General features: G+C 41.8%; 1 pseudogene; it reads right to left on the minus strand.

The window, feature by feature from the left end:
* Nucleotides 1-12,358: 12,358 nt before the first annotated feature.
* On the minus strand, nt 12,359-12,629 carry LOC143609715 (18S ribosomal RNA; annotated as a pseudogene).
* Nucleotides 12,630-17,722: the final 5,093 nt, after the last annotated feature.

A 17,722-nucleotide genomic window follows, 5' to 3' on the forward strand; every position in this document is an offset into this window, starting at 1 on the left:
TTCTATGCTAACTAACCAAATGTCAAAAGTTTAAGTTTTCTTGCAGGTTCAAAAGCACCGTGATCGATGACGGGGAATAAGAAGTTTAAAAAGTCAAATTTTTCTAAAACTTTTCCTCATTCGATCGAACATGTAGCCATTCGATCGAGTCAGTCAATCGAATGTGCCAAATCGATCGGATAAGTTATTATGAAAAATCAGTTTGAGGGAAGAAATCCATCCGATCGAATAGTGTGTCTCATTCGATCGGATGAGTCAAGCGAACAAGTTTATTCGATCGGATGAGTCAAAAATCTGTATAAATAGCAGAAGTCATTCGATCGGACATTTTCATCCGAAAAGAATTTGAAATTTCCCTCTCAAAATCGATCGGGCTAAAACCTCTTTTTGATCCGACCAGTTTATTCACTTTTTCGCGTAGATTTCAAAAATGTAAGTTTTATTGATTTTCGTCCGCGTTTCGATAGGTTTTCGGGCCGTTTTTGGTGTCGGAAACGGTCCCGACAATAAAACTGAGTTTTTTTTTTTTAGTTTTCGGGTCATGAGGGTCATTGGGAAAACATGGTAAACAACATCTTTCAATGTTTCGCACATGTTGATTGTGGTTAATCGGTCGAAAAAACCGATTCGGGTCTCGTTTGAAATCTGGGTTCTGGTTGAAGGAATCGAATGAGTCCATTCGATCGAACCAGTCTAAATCGATCGAATATATGTCTCACTCGATCGGATGATTAGTTCATTCGATCGAATCCTTTATAATTCGATCGAACCAGTCCAGAAGTTAAAAAAAAAAAAAAAAAAAAAAAAAAAAAAAAAAAAAAAAAAAAAAAAAAAAAAAAATTTTTAACAAATTCAGTCTTTTAGATATCTGTCTGTTTTAACATGTCTATGTATACAGATTCAATGGCTGAAGCTGCACAGGTTTTTGCTCCGTACAAAACGTCGATCAAACACAACATTGTGGCATTTTTAGATGAAAAATCAAGTCACGGCAAGGACTTTGCGCAGATGATTAAGTTTTTAAAGAGGTCAAGGATCTTCATTCCTATCTCAAGGATCGTTGAGCCGATAATGTCGGTTCAACAGGAGTTTTGGAGAAACGCCACGCACGACAAGTCCGTCGAGCCGTCGGTGATACGCTCCACAGTCCGAGGGCATCAAATTGTTGTTTCTGCCCAGATTCTTAGAGATGTCTGCGGGTTTGCAGATACAGACTCTGACCCGACCACATTACATCCTGCAGCAACGAGAGGATGTTTCGCACGCATGAAGTATGACGGCGATCTCAATGCCGGTCTGCTTCTCAAAGCAAATTTGTGCCCAGAATTCAAATATCTGGCGCACGTGGTGATGCACTGTCTGGGTCCTCAACGTACAAGTTTTGATAAGATAAGGGAGAGCATGCAATTCACCGTGGCAGCACTCGTGATGAACCGCCCCTTCAATTTCTCTCAAATGACATTCAGTCACATGGTGGAAAACATCACCATAAAACAAGGGGCGGGTGAGAAGTTTCTACGGTACCCGAGGTTTGTGCAGATGATAGTTGATGACCAGGCACCGGGGCTGTTGAAAGAGAATGACGGAGATGTGGTAAAGCTAGACCACATGAAGAATGAGACTTTGAACCGTCTCAAGTCGTACAAGGATCGTCCAACAAGGCCCCCACACAAACGTTGTTTTGGGCATGTGGCGAATCCGTTTTATCAGGCTCCACCAAAGAGGAAGTGGAGGAACACCTCAAGTGACTCAGATGTCGAGGACCTTCCGTATCAGAAAACCAGTGATGAATCAGACACTGAAGAGGAAGTAGTCCCTGAGGACACCAGGACTGATGCAGAGAAGGAAGCTGATACCTACTTAAATGTTGAAGATTTGGAAACCGGTGAAGAAGTAGTGTTTGAGGAGCAGCCTGCTGATCAACCGACAGGTGAAGAAAGGCCGGCGAAGAGACAAAAGAGGAAGGTTACTCGAAAGTACAGGAATTTATTTCCCAGCCAACCTCGTCCCGCAATGTTACCATCAGTTGGGACCTCTTCTACTGCTCCTCCAGCACAACAAGCTCCTCCTCCAACACCTCAGTCCGCACCGCCACCTCCTCCTCAACCTCAACAGGAGATCTCCCTCCCTCCCAAGGTCGCTTCTGAAATTGCCGACCTGCACAAGGCGATGATGCAGATGTTCATGTTCAGGACACAGCAGGAAGAGCATAACAGAATCAGAGATGAACAAATGGCTCAACTTCAAGCTGACAACGACAGGTTGAAGATTGAGAACACTCAGCTCACTGCTACTGTTGCTGAACAGGGATCTGCTATCACAGAGCTCAAAGAGTCAAATCAAAGCCTGGTAGAGTCCAATAAAAGCCTTGTGGAGTCAAACAGAAACCTTGAAGCTAAGGTGACTGAGCTTAAAGGAGACGTTCTTCGTCTGGAAGGTCCAGCTAATGTTGATGTGGACACCGACGAGCTGAACTCAGATGATGATGAAGGTGAAGGTAACTGAGTGATTTTTGAGTGAATGTAGTGAGGATTTTAATGTTTAAATCTTGTAATCCTTATTTATATCCCATTGTCATATGTAATTGTTTTGTACTTAACGTTTATGATATTACATATGTTTATTTAAAAAAAATTTCTTTTTTTTTACTGTGTTGTGATTATTAATCAAGCAGGTGATGCTGATACATCAAATGTCCAACCGCTGCAGTCAAAAACAGCAGCGGAGTTTTTTCACGTATCTCTTGGACAACCCAGATGAACAGCAAATCTTCTCAAGTGGAGACTTGGAAGAAGGTGAGATTTCGCACAATTTCACGGAAGAAGAGCTAGAGCAAATGTTCGAGTTTTCAAACGAAGAAACAGGCAAAGTTCTGGCCTTGCCTTCAACAGAATCCACATCTGCTGCAGCTGCTTCAACCGACTCACCATCACCGACGGCCGCTGATCCGACACAAGTCGATCCTCCTCACTTCGAAGATGTCGAAATAGAAGACTTGACAAGGGAAGAATATCCTGAATACTACACGTCGCAAACTGACGATATTCCCAACTCATCAAGCTTCTTTCAAAACGTAAACGAGGAGGAAGTGCAGAAGAAGGCTGACGAAAGGTCAAATGCTATGAAACAGCCGTCTGAAGCCGATCAAGCCGAATTTAAAGACAAAACAGAAGAATGCAAGAAAGCGTTCAATGCTATTCTTGAAAAGATCAAGTCTAAACGCCAAGCGAAACCGACCATTCCTCACACAAAGTCATATGATACTAAGGGTCGGAGAACCTCTGGAGAAATCCTAGCTTGGGCGTGTCTGAAAGACCTGAACTGCGTAGCTGTCAAAAGGGAAAAGGGGGTTGAGTACTATCAACGAATCACAGACTTGAAGACTCTTCCAACTTACGATCTTAATCGTCTTAATTACCTGGACATGCTATACGCAAGCTCATCTCCATTCGCATCGTACTATCAGAGTGTATTACGAAAGGAATACAACTCAAAATGGAGATTGATTACACCGCAAAGGCCAAAGCGTTATACAAGTAAAAAGGAGATCGATCCGATCACCAACAGGCCGAAAGTCATTTTGAAGTACATGCCACCACTTACAATGAAGAAGATTCCGCTACGAAAGATGAAGCAGGACTTCTACAAATCGTTCAGGCATTGGTACTACGACGGAAGACTACATGAAGCAGTTATAGTGCTCAACGACAATGGTAATTGGAGCACAATCCGCATTTTTGATCCTATGTGGCTCACCAACTTGTCAAGGGAGGATGTTTTTACTCTATACAAGACAGAAATTCTTTATGCCCCCGATGACATGGAGCAAGCGCTAAAGTACAGAAATGTCATTAGGATCTGTTTTGCCTATGACATACATGCAGGATCTAACTGGAAGGAACAACAGAAGAAATATACACAGGGAACCAGTGATTAATTGTTATATGTTTTGTTTATTTGGTTTCTTTGTAATTCAAAGTTTTATCTTCTGGTTGTAATTGTTTTTGGAGTGATTTTAATATACTTTGGAATATTGTGCTAGATTATGCTTTACTTTCATGTTTGATAATCTACTACAACTGTGCTTAAATGTTAATCTTATATTCCATTTGACAGCATCTCATGATATGTGGAACCTATGGTAAGTCTGACAGACTGCACCATTGGATCGTGAGATAACTCCATGAAGACAGGAGTTTGGTGGATGCAATGAGGGCACCACTAGCTTTGAGAACAGAGAGGGAGAGATAACTCCAAGGGGGAGTTGCAGTCGAGCAAGAAATCTCGATTGGTTAAAACATAAATAGAACTGGCTCCAAGGGGGAGTTTGTTAGGACATGAAATGTCATATATATGTCCCCAGTTCTATCAGGGTAGGTCGGCGTGAGACTAAAGATAGTGAAACCTAGTTAACGTATTGTAAATGTCAAACGAAAACTGGTTCGATCGAACAAAAGGTTGATTCGATCGAACCAGGCTCATTCGATCGAACAAAGCTTCACTCGATCGAATGAGAGACTCATCCGATCGAATGAGTCTTCGATATATAAACGTTACTTAGGGATTTTCAGAAACTAGAGCACACATAACACACATACACATCCGACCTGTTCCCCGGAAATCCTCTCTGCCCGTCAACCCCTTCGGTCCTTTCCTCCGCACCTGGTCGTCATATCATCCTAGGAATTGCTACCGTTTGTGTCGTTGATTACCACCGAGTCGCCGTGTTAGTAGGATTCCGCACTCTAACACGTTGCCCCCGAGAATCGTTGGGAAACCGTCTCCCGATCGGTCCTAACAATTGGGATACTCACTTACCACTTGTAGAGTTTTCCTATAATAATAGTTTTCACACTAGTATTGGCATGGCACCCTTTGAAGATCTCTATGGTCGAAAATGTCGTTCCCCGATTTGTTGGAACGAGATTGGTTAATTGAAAATTACCAGTCCCGAGCTTGTTCAAGAAACTTCCGACCAGATTGCTCTTATTCGTCAAAATCTCCTTGCCGCTCGTAGCCGTCAAAAGAGCTATGCCGATAAGTGTCGTAAACCCCTCGAGTTTAATGTTGGTGATCAAGTTCTCCAAAAAGTATCTCCTTGGAAGGGAGTGGTTCGATTTGGTAAAAGAAACAAGTTATCTCCTCATTTTGTTGGACCGTTTGAAATCGTTGAAAGGGTTGGTCGAGTTGCTTATCGTCTAAATCTTCCCGAAGAGCTCTCCAATGTTCATACGACTTTTCACGTTTCCAATCTCAAGAAGTGCTTAGCCGAGGGGAACCTCCACATACCCCTCGACGAAGTACAAGTTGATGAATCTATGTGTGCAATCGAGAAACCCATTGAAATCATGGATTATATGGACAAAGAAACAAAGCGTAGCCACATTCCGCTTGGCAAAGTACGTTGGGAATCCAAGCGGGGCCCCGAGTTCACTTGGGAACGGGAAGACCAAATGGAAGCCAAGTACCCACACCTCTTCGTTACAGCTTAATCTCTAATTTCGAGACGAAATTTCCAAAAGTAGGGAATGCTTTAACATTTCGGTTTTCTGTTTTTCTTTTACTTGTAATCATTACATGACCCGATTCCTATTCGGGTAAATAATCAATAAACTTCCACATTTTTAGTACATTTTATTTGTTAATTTAGATTAACTATCAAAGATGCACACAAACGACCTTTAAATAACTAAAAATTCAATTGTGTATCCAATATCAAAAAGTGAGGACCTAAGTGCAAATATTATACATAATTATAACAATAAAATAATATTGCCTTCTCCTTCCTCTAAACCGTCGGCCAAAAACCATCAAACCATTTCTTGGACCTCAATTTTCGGACATAATCAAGAAATTGATTTCACCAAATCGTTTAGTAACAAAATCGATCCTACCGACACTCTAAATTGGGAAAACGAATCAAAATCGCTTGCTAATTAACCATAATCAAAACCGTGGCTCAACCGACTCTGAATTACTATATAAACACAATGATAATTCAATTAAACATGCACACACATTCCTCATAGCATCGCGATCATAAACCCTAACTCAATTGCCCTATACGAAGCCGCCAAGAACCTGTTTGACCTTAAGCGGAGCCGCGACCCACTTGCTGTTCGTTAACCCCCAATCCGCGACCACCATAGGTAATTGAAACATGCTTATGAATCGCTTATGTCTGCTAATCAATAACCCTAAACTAATTTGAACAGACAACAACCAAATCATCGGATTTAGATTCTATGGTTTTAAAGGGGATTTGGGGTTAAACTAGAAATTAGTTATATATTAATCTGCAGGTATTTCTCACAAACCAACACACCAGCTCGATGGCTGGTGTGTGGTGTAAGGCCCCGAACCCCGAGAACCCCACAGTTGGTAATCATTCCAAACACTCGCAAAAATGATTAAACTTAAAAACAATTCTTTGCATTAAAATAACATTACAGAGTATAATTCGGCGGAAAACGTAAATAGATGAATGAGTTCCCAAAATCAAAATTAAGTATAACTTTTAAAAGTCTTTTGAAATAAAAGGTTCATAAGTAATTCTTCATTCCAGTATGCCCTTCACCGTCCAAGTAGCTCCGTACACATCCAAGCGATAAGGCATCCTCTTCCTAACCTGAAACTCACACTAACATGCACACAAAGTCAGCTTAAGCTGAGTGAGTTCAAGTTTTAAATAAGTAGCAACAGTTTTAATAGTCATTCCAACGGTTTTAAAACAGCAAATGGAAGTACATCGGTTAGGTCACCACATTCAATAAATTGTCATTCTCACGTATGAGCATCTCTATACGTGCATTCCTATATATATCAATATATATATATATATATATATATATATATATATAACATTCAATAATAACATTCAGGGCCGAGAAAACGTACAACCCAAACACGTAACATTCAGCGCATGCAAACACAAAGTAGGCATACGCAACATTCAGTAGTCGAGACGACTATAAACATTCAGGGTCGAGCAAACGTACAACCTAAACACATAACATTCGGCGCGTGCAAACACAAGGTAGGCATACGCAACATTCAGTAGTCGAGACGACTGCAACATTCGCCAAATATTGGCCATTCTAAATATATATAAATATATATATACATACACATTCTATAACATTCCAAGGCCTACCAATACTAGCAAGCCTATGTAAAACCATTCAAAACATTTCATCAAGAAAAACACTTAGGTGTGCATGCTAGCCCAAAACTTAAAAAGAGTTAAACGGGGCATCAAGAACTCACCTGAAATCAATCGAACACCTGCAACGAGCTAGGAAATCCCTAAGTGCACAATCACAAGCAAGGGCCTGTAAAGTATACACAACGTGTTACTAAGCTAGACCGTAAGAAGACTCTTGACTAATGGGCCATTCAAGCCCAACAACTTGGCCCATGGCCCAACACTTGGCCCAAGGCCCAACACTTGACCTAAGGCCCAACAACTTGGCCCAATGCCCAACACTTGGCCCAAGGCCCAATACTTGACCCAAGGCCCAACAACTTGGCCCAATGCCCAACAACTTGGCCCAAGGCCCAACAACTTGTCAAATCGAGTCGAATACACGCGTAATAAACCTTAAAACCATTTGTTAAACGAATCAGCCCCAGATGGACCAAATTCCTATTTTAAACCTTTCATTCATCATGATTATGTCACCCGAGTTGATCGGGTTGACGGTTCCTTTTTACAACTCTCAATTTGACATATAAACGAAAATTTCGCGAACCGCTGACTCGATTGACCAAGCACCAACCAAAACAGGCCCGGGCATCAAAAAAATAATTTTCCCACAGCCCTTAGACTCCCCTAGGGCCATACAAACTGATTCGATTGGTCGTTCAACCGATTTACGCATCAAACTCAACAATTTGGAATTCTACACCCGATACACCCTAGTTTTCGAACTAAAGTCGATTGACCGACCTAAACACCTCCAATGACCACGAAATTTTAATATGATGTAAATGCCATACCTGGGGATCTTTCTGCACCGGAAACTCTAATTTTTATCCACGGGAAGTGGGTAAATTACACCTTGGCCGAAAATCTGTCCAACGAAAAGTTTCAGCAAAATTGAGTATCAAAACGATTAGGGGTGAACAAAAAGAGTGTTGGGGATTGTAGTACATACCTTGAACTACTTTTAGGAGCTTGGAATTGATCAAAAAGTCGAAGAAAAGAAAGGAGGGGGGCTGGTCAAGTGACCGATCGGCAGCTGCACTTAGGTTTAGGGTTTTTTTTTTGTTTAATGTTATATTTTAAAACATTTTCATTCTAGCCCCCAAAATTTAATAATAATGAAACTTGGAAGGAATGTTAAGCGATTAGACGTACCAGGATGACGTAAAGGCTTCCGAGAAACGTCGGATAAATCCCGAGAATTATACATACTCTACAAGCTTTAATTCTTGAAACAGTAATTAAAGGGCGTTACAAGTCCACCCCCCTTACAGTGGGATTCGTCCTCGAATCCCGATGCGACAGGAACAACTGCGGATAATGCTTCATCATCTCGTCTTCGGACTCCCATGTGGCCTCGGAACCCCTACGGTGTTTCCACTGCACCTTCACTTGTCTAACCACCTTATTCCTCAAACGCCTCTCCTGACGGTCAAGAATAGCAATCGGTTGTTCAGTGTAGTTCAGGTTACAATTGAGTTCAATATCATTGAGAGGCACATGGGCCTCTTCGTCCGCTAGGCATTTCCTCAGATGGGACACGTGAAAAGTAGGGTGAATCCTCGCGAGCTCCCCGGTCAATTCCAGCCTACATGCTACCTCACCGACTCGGGCCAATAAACCTCGGACTGAGCTTTCCCCTCTTACGAAAACGAATAATGCCCTTCCAGGGAGAAACTTTTAACATAACCCGATCCCCAACCTCAAACACAATAGGCGTTCGCCTTTTATCTGCATAAGACTTCTGACGATCCTGCGCGGCCTTCATAAATGCTTTAATCTTGTCGAGTTTCTCAGTCGTAGCCTCGACCACCTCCAAACTACCCAACTGCTTCTGACCAATGGAACCCCAATAGACCGGAGTCCTACACCTCCTACCATACAACATCTCAAACGGTGGAATCCCAATCGTGGCATGATAACTGTTATTATACGAGAACTCTACCAACGATAAGTGACGGTCCCAACAACCACCAAAATCGATAACAAAAGACCGCAACATATCCTCGAGAGTCTAAATGGTCCTCTCGGACTGACCATCCGTCTGCGGGTGATAAGCAGTACTGATGAGGAGTTTGGTGCCCATCTCCTCGTGAAACCTTTTCCAAAATCTGGAGGTGAAACGCGTATCCCTATCCGAAACAATAGATACCGGAACCCCGTGCCTAGAGACGATCTCACGAATAAACACATCGGCCAGCTGCTCAGAATTAAAAGTCTCTCGAATTGGCAAGAAGTGAGCGCTCTTGGTCAGTCTATCCACGATTACCCAAATGGTGTCATAATTACCCCTAGGAGTACGAGGCAGTTTAGTCACGAAATCCATAGTAAGATGCTCCCATTTCCATTCAGGTATTTCCAACGGCTGAAGTTTCCCAAATGGCTTCTTATGCTCGGCCTTAACTTGCAGACATGTCAAACAAACACTTACTTACATACTGAGCTACCTCAAACTTCATCGCAGGCCACCAATAATTCTTTTTCAAGTCTTGGTACATCTTGGTCGCGCCCGGATGAATGGAATCGCGCGACTTGTGCGCCTCATCTAAAATTTTTACCTCTGAAACGTCCATACCTCGGTACCCATAAACGCCCATCCTTATACTTCACCCCATCACCGACGTCTTCCAACAACTTTTCCTGACCCCAAATACGCTCTGACATAATCCATTCCACCTGCAACGCTTCATTCTGGACGTTGGCTATTTGTTTCAAAATGTCGGGTTTGAGAATAAGCTGGTAGGATTTCACACGAATAGGTTTTGGTCTCTCCTTCCGGCTTAACGCGTCGGCCACCATGTTAGCCTTAGCCGGATGGTACATGATCTCCAGGTCGTAGTCCTTAATCAATTCCAACCATCGACGTTGTCGCATATTCAGTTCCTTTTGCTCGAAGAAATACTTTAAGCTCTTATGATCGGTATAAATAGTGAACACCGTACAGATAATGCCTCCATAACTTAAGCGCAAACACAACCGCCGCCAGTTCTAAATCGTGGGTAGGATAATTCACCTCGTGAGGCTTTAATTGCCGCGAGGCATACGCGATGACTCGACATTGCTGCATCAGAACACACCCAAGCCCCTGGTAGGAGACATCAGAATAAACCACCAGATCGTCGGTGCCATCAGGTAGAGCTAAAATAGGGGCATTCGTCAACCGGTTCTTCAACTCGAGAAAAGCCTCCTCTTGCTCAGTACCCCAAACGAACTTAACACTCTTCTTAGTCAACCTGGTCAGCGAAGAAGCAGTTTTCGAAAAGTCGGGAATAAAGCGGCGGTAATACTCCGCCAAACCCAGAAATCTATGGATTTCAGATGGAGACTTTGGAGACTCCCATTCATTCACGGCTTCCACCTTTGCAGGGTCAACCAGAATACCACTCGGGTTAATAACATGACCCAAGAATTGAACCTCACGCAGCCAGAAGGAACACTTAGAGAACTTCGCATACAGTTTGTTCTTCCGTAGAGCCTCCAACACTTCCACGAGATGACTAGCGTGATCGGATTCACTTTTAGAGTACACCAGAATGTCGTCGATGAACACAATAACCGAACAATCGAGCATCGGTCTACACACTCGGTTCATAAGATCCATGAACGCAGTCGGTGCGTTGGTCAAACCGAAAGACATCACCAGAAATTCATAATGTCCATAACGAGTGCGGAAGGCAGTCTTAGGAATATCTTCCTCCTGAATCTTCAGCTGATGATACCCAGACCTAAAGTCGATCTTCAAGAACCAACTAGCCCCTTGGAGCTGATTATATAAGTCGTCGATCCTCGGGAGCGGGTACCGGATTTTAACAGTGAGCTTATTCAACTCACAGTAGTCAATGCACATTCGCATGCTACCGTCCTTCTTCTTAACGAACAAGACCGGGGCACCCAAAGGCGAGATGCTCAGTCGAATAAAGCCCTTATCGAGCAAGTCTTCCAACTGAGCCATAAGTTCCTTCATTTCATTCGGTGCTAGGCGGTAGGGAGCTCGGGCAACGGGTTTGGCGCTCGATACAAGGTCTATCTGGAACTCGACCTCGCGATCCGGCGTCACATATGACAAATCATCTGAAAATACATCCAGGAAATCCCGAACAATAGGAACATTATCGACGGTAGCCACCTCGGTATTCACATTCATAGCATACGCCAGATACGCCCCGCACCCCCGATGCATCAACTTTCCCGCCTTAAGCATGGATATAATATGTGGTGTCGCAACATTCCGATCACCGAAGACCGTAATTCGAGTCCCATCCGGGGCCTTTAGACGAAAGAGTTTCTGACCACAAATGATCTGAGCATCAACATTCGCGAGCCAATCCATCCCGAGCACCACATCGAAACAACCAAGAGGCATCAAATACAATCGCACCGGGAATCTATAACCAGACAACTCGATGGAACAACCCTGAATAGCCCTAGACACGAACATGGATTTTCCTACGACAACCTCAACCTCAAACACATCGACTACGCGCTCGGGTGATTTATTCAACGAGGAACAGAAAGCTGTAGACATAAAACTCCTACTGGCGCCCAAATCAAATAAAACTGACGCCTGTAACTCATCAAGTAGAAAACTACCTGGGACGATATTATACTACTACTTGGCTACATGGTCAACACATACGATTTCAAAGGAACAAGAAGTTATAACGGTGGAATGAAAGCTAAATAAGGAAAAAGTACCTGAAACGACATCCGCATCCTCTTTCGCTTCCTTCTTGGAGATGTTGAAGGCCCTTGCCCTGGCCTTCGGCTTTCCTTCCATCTTTCCTCTTGAGGAAGTCCCCTGACCGGACCCCCCCCCCCCCCACTTACTGGTAGGACAGTTTGATAACAAGTGACCGGAACCCCTACAGTGGAAACAAGTCAGATTCGGACACTCGTAATGGGGGTGCCCAACCTTATCGCAACGAAAACAGGTGCCGGACCCACTATTACATTCCCCCTTGTGTAGTTTTCCGCACTTCTTGTAATTACCGAACGCCACATCCCTCCTAAACTCAGAAATTTTAGTCTTCACCCTCTTGCCAGACAAACTAAAATTGTTTCCCCCAGTCTGCTTACCATACGAATTAGTGTTCAAAGTCTTCCTAGCCTCGTTCGGCGGTAACTTCTCCCTCTGCTCATATAATGTACCTGCCCATTCGTTTACGGCTAGGACTACTGGGGTATCTAATCCCATTCGCTCCCCTAGCTTTCGTCTCTCAGTGTCAGTGTCGGCCCAGCAGAGTGCTTTCGCCGTTGGTGTTCTTTCCGATCTCTATGCATTTCACCTCTCCACCGGAAATTCCCTCTGCCCCTACCGTACTCCAGCTTGGTAGTTTCCACCGCCTGTCCAGAGTTGAGCCCTGGGATTTGACAACCACCGAGTGAAAGGAGTTCATGTCGGTGGTCACCACACCCCTACGAACATCCACCGGGAGGCCCTACACTTACTTCTTAATCCTTTTTGCCTTAGTGGTAACCAAATCGGGACATAAGCGAGCCACCTTGTTGAACTTTGTGGTGTATTCCCAATGTGTCATACTGCTCGCCTCCAAGGTCAAGAATTCCTGTTCAATTTTATCCAATTCGTGTGGAGGACAGAACTAATCGAGAACCAACTTCTTCAATCCATCCCATGTCATCCTCCTAATCGATCGATCACCCATAGCCTGCACCAGATTATCCCACCAACATAATGCCTCGGAACGAAACGAGGCGGTAGCATAAGTGACCATGTCATCTCCCTTACACTTACTAACCCTCAGAACAGCCTCCATCTCTCTCACCCACTGATGCGCTGCCAAAGCGTCTTTAGTACCATTGAAGGAAAGGGGGTCGCACTTCTTAAAATCACAATACGAGCAACCCCGGGTCGATGCACTAACAGTCCGCACCTCATCTTCATCCCTACTCGGCACATACACTTCCTCTTCCTCTTCGACCTGCACTTCCTTACTCTTCATTCCCCTATCCGAACCCTTACCAACCAGCGACTCCTCCATGGCCCTGACGGCCTCAGTAACGATCTCCGGAATGGTGCTATGGAGCACCTGGTAAACCTCATCCACGATAGCCGCGCGTAAAACTGGATCTAAGGCGGGGTTATCCCCCTCCTCAAGAATCGGGGTCTCCTCCCACTGGGGAGTAGGAATCTCTTTCTCGGCTGCGGCACGTGGCTTATGACCACGGCCGCTAACACTAGGACCACCTCTCTTAGCAGCTCGAGTATTAACCATGACTTATCCCTACAAAGACAGAATTTTAACACGGTCAAGTACAAGTGGTAATTAGAACATGTAAGGTAAGGGTAAACTGTTAATGACGTTGATCAAGTGTAATTAGTCATTTACTTCACCCGCCCGTCCTAACCACCCCCTGCCCCTAACCTCTTAGCCTTCCATCTAACACTTAAACAGTTAATCACATACCGGGAACTTTTAAATTTAAAGGAATGACTAAATAATTAAAAGTTACCTCTTGACGTGAAGCTACTCGCGGTAGGCATACTGGTCTCTTTTCTTACAGTTCGAGTCCAAGAATTCGGGGATGCTCGGATCCCTCGAACCATGGCTCTGATACCAACTTGTAGGGCCCCGAACCCCGGGAACCCCACAGTTGGTAATCATTCCAAACACTCGCAAAAATAATTAAACTTAAAAACAATTCTTTGCATTAAAATAGCATTACAGAGTATAATTCGGCGGAAAACGTAAATAGATGAATGAGTTCCCAAAATCAAAATTAAGTATAACTTTTAAAAGTCTTTTGAAATAAAAGGTTCATAAGTAATTCTTCATTCCAGTATGCCCTTCACCGTCCAAGTAGCTCCGTACACGTCCAAGCGATAAGGCATCCTCTTCCTAACCTGAAACTCACACTAACATGCGCACAAAGTCAGCTTAAGCTGAGTGAGTTCAAGTTTTAAATAAGTAGCAACAGTTTTAATAATCATTCCAACGGTTTTAAAACAGCAAACGGAAGTACATCGGTTAGGTCACCACATTCGATAAATAGTCATTCTTACGTATGAGCATCTCTATAGGTGCATTCCTATATATATCAATATATATATATATAACATTCAATAATAACATTCAGGGCCGAGAAAACGTACAACCCAAACACGTAACATTCAGCGCATGCAAACACAAAGTAGGCATACGCAACATTCAGTAGTTGAGACGATTACAAACATTCTGGGTCGAGCAAACGTACAACCCAAACACGTAACATTCGGCGCGTGCAAACACAAGGTAGGCATATGCAACATTCAATAGTCGAGACGACTACAACATTCGCCAAATATTGGCCATTCTAAATATATATAAATATATATATACATACATATTCTATAACATTCCAAGGCTTACCAATACTAGCAAGCCTATGTAAAACCATTCAAAACATTTCATCAAGTAAGAAAAACACTTAGGTGTGCATGCTAGCCCAAAACTTAAAAAGAGTTAAACGGGGCATCAAGAACTCACCTGAAATCAATCGAACACCTGCAACGAGCTAGGAAATCCCTAAGTGCACAATCACAAGCAAGGGCATGTAAAGTATACACAACGTGTTACTAAGCTAGACCATAAGAATACTCTTGACTAATGGGCCATTCAAGCCCAACAACTTGGCCCAAGGCCCAACACTTGGCCCAAGGCCCAACAACTTGGCCCAAGGCCCAACACTTGGCCCAATGCCCAACACTTGGCCCAAGGCCCAACAACTTGTCAAATCGAGTAGAATACGCGCGTAATAAACCTTAAAACCATTTTTTAAACGAATCAGCCCCAGATGGACCAAATTCCTATTTTAAACCTTTCATTCATCATGATTATGTCACCCGAGTTGATCGGGTTGACGGTTCCTTTTTACAACTCTCAATTTGACATATAAACGAAAATTTCGCGCACCGCCGACTCGATTGACCAAGCACCAACCAAAACAGCCCCGAGCATCAAAAAAATAATTTTCCCACAGCCCTAAGACTCCCCTAGGGCCATACAAACTGATTCGGTTGGTCGTTCAACCGATTAACGCATCAAACTCAACAATTTGCAATTCTACACCCGATAGACCCTAGTTTTCGAAATAAAATCGATTGACCGACATAAACACCTCCAATGACCACGAAATTTTAATATGATGTAAATGTCATACCTGGGGATCTTTTTACACCAGAAACTCTAATTTTTATCCATGGGAAGTGGGTCAATTACACCTTGGCCAAAAATCTGTCCAACGAAAAGTTTCGGCAAAATTGAGCATCAAAACGATTAGGGGTGAACAAAAAGAGTGTTGGGGATTGTAGTACATACTTTGAACTACTTCTAGGAGATTGGAATCGATCAAAAAGTCAAAGCAAAGAAGGGAGGGGGGCTGTTCAAGTGGCCGATCGGCAGCTGCACTTAGGTTTAGGGTTTTTTTTTGTTTAATGTTATATTATAAAACATTTTCATTCTAGCCCCCGGAATTTAATAATAATGCAACTTGGAAGGAATGTTAAGCGATTAGACGTACCGGGATGACGTAAAGGCTTCCGAGAAACGTCGGATAAATCCCGAGAATTATACATACTCTACAAGCTTTAATTCTTGAAACCGGAATTAACGGGCGTTACATGTGGGTATGATAAGCCTGGAACCGGTCCAGGCGCGGGTTCGAACCCCCCCAGGACCCGGTTTTTGTTTATTTGTTTTATTTAATTTAATCCTTTGTTTTATTTTTGTCTTTATAATAACTGAAGGGTAAAAAAACTTTGTTTTAATGAAACCGAAACTCGAAAATGTTATTTTGTCCATGGCTTTGCGTCATAAGTAAGTATATACATATAAACATAAACATACATATAATACTTTAAAACAAATATTATTTTATTTATTTATTTATTCATATTTATTTATTTATTCATTTATTTATAGTACTAAACCAATCTAGTTCAAAGGTCCGAATAAATTCTCCCTTGTTTTATATATATATATATATGAATTTGTTTTTTTATAAATTAATTGGTTAATAAATAATTAATAAATAAAATAATTTAAACCCTAAACGACTCCCAAATATTTCAAACCGATTAAAATATAATAATAACATTGAAACTAATAATACCTCATCAAATCTCAAATCGTTATTAAATCTTATCCTCATTTATTAACACTATCGTTAAACAATTAGGGCATCCTTGTTGATGTATCTCGAAGACTTGAACGTGTTCACCTTCACTCTTTATTATTATCTCATCCTCATCAATCCACCTATAATGTAAGTAATTCACATCCCCCCTTTTTACCATTTTATATTTTGGGGGCGTTATGCGTGAAACGAAAACTGTTATATTATTGTTATGTTATTGTTATGCTAGTTGTAGTATTTCATATTTACGCAAGGAATTGTCATTTTTAATATTATTTGTATTCAAAACTGTGATTACTTGCTTAACTTTATGTTGACAAACTATGTATTTTCACGCATGGCGCGGGTAGCTTTTTGGGATGAAGAAACAAGCTAAGGAATAGTTGACCTTAGGTTGCATGATGAATTAAAGACTTATTTATATCTTTTTATTGAAATGTTTATTTCCATGAGACAATGTTTATGTTTTTGTGTACTTGAATAATATGAAATGAATAATTTAGATATTGACACATGTAATTACTTTAGTGTCTTTTGAGCTATGATACAATTATGTTGCGCCCCGGCATATTCCGCCGTAGGTTGGGGTGTGACATATTAAAATAAATCAATAACGTCGATCTTTGAATGACCCGAAAGTCGCCAAAAATGTGAATATGGCAAGGGCACTTATATATAGGATGTACCAGCGGCGTATCCACTATGTCCTTATCATATTTCATTTGTCCCGTCTTTCAAAATCATTCTAGGTTTCGAGTTATTGCACACAACGTACATATTATGTCTTCCATGCGAGGACTTGGATAATTACATGTCGACCCATAATTACCTTTATCGTCGGATGGTCCACATAATCTGTCCCATTGTGTGGGTTTAAAATATAATAAGTCCTTATGTGAAAAACTTTAGAATTCAAGAACGATGAACTATACAGATCAAGATTTAATAAAATATAGAAACCAATCCTTAAGGTCAAGGATAAGCGAGAATATGAAATCATCGAAGTTTAAAAGATACAAACATTGTGTACCAAACAAAATGCGAAAAACTCTTGAGTAGTATGAAATAATTAGGATAATGGATGACACCAATTAAAATCATGAACATGAGATAATAAAGTTGAGAATAACATGTTAAGTAAGCATATCATTGAGCTACAAAATGTAAGCACGTAAGTTAATAAGTATTGGGTCCGAGAATAATAACTAAACTTTAATAAAAGAATTAAGTAAGTTCTTGGAGTCAATAATGACTATTTAAACAAATGAAAATTTTCAATAAAGAAAATATCAACGCAATATAGAAATAAATAATTGTAACTTTAAGATCATAGTAAAACATTGATTCAAATTGATAAAGCATTGAGAACAAAATAATCGAAACTTC

Source organism: Bidens hawaiensis, unplaced genomic scaffold, assembly GCF_021521415.1.
Source record: "Bidens hawaiensis isolate Kalapana, Puna unplaced genomic scaffold, B.hawaiensis_p1.1 tig00010607_1, whole genome shotgun sequence".
Lineage (NCBI taxonomy): Eukaryota > Viridiplantae > Streptophyta > Magnoliopsida > Asterales > Asteraceae > Bidens > Bidens hawaiensis.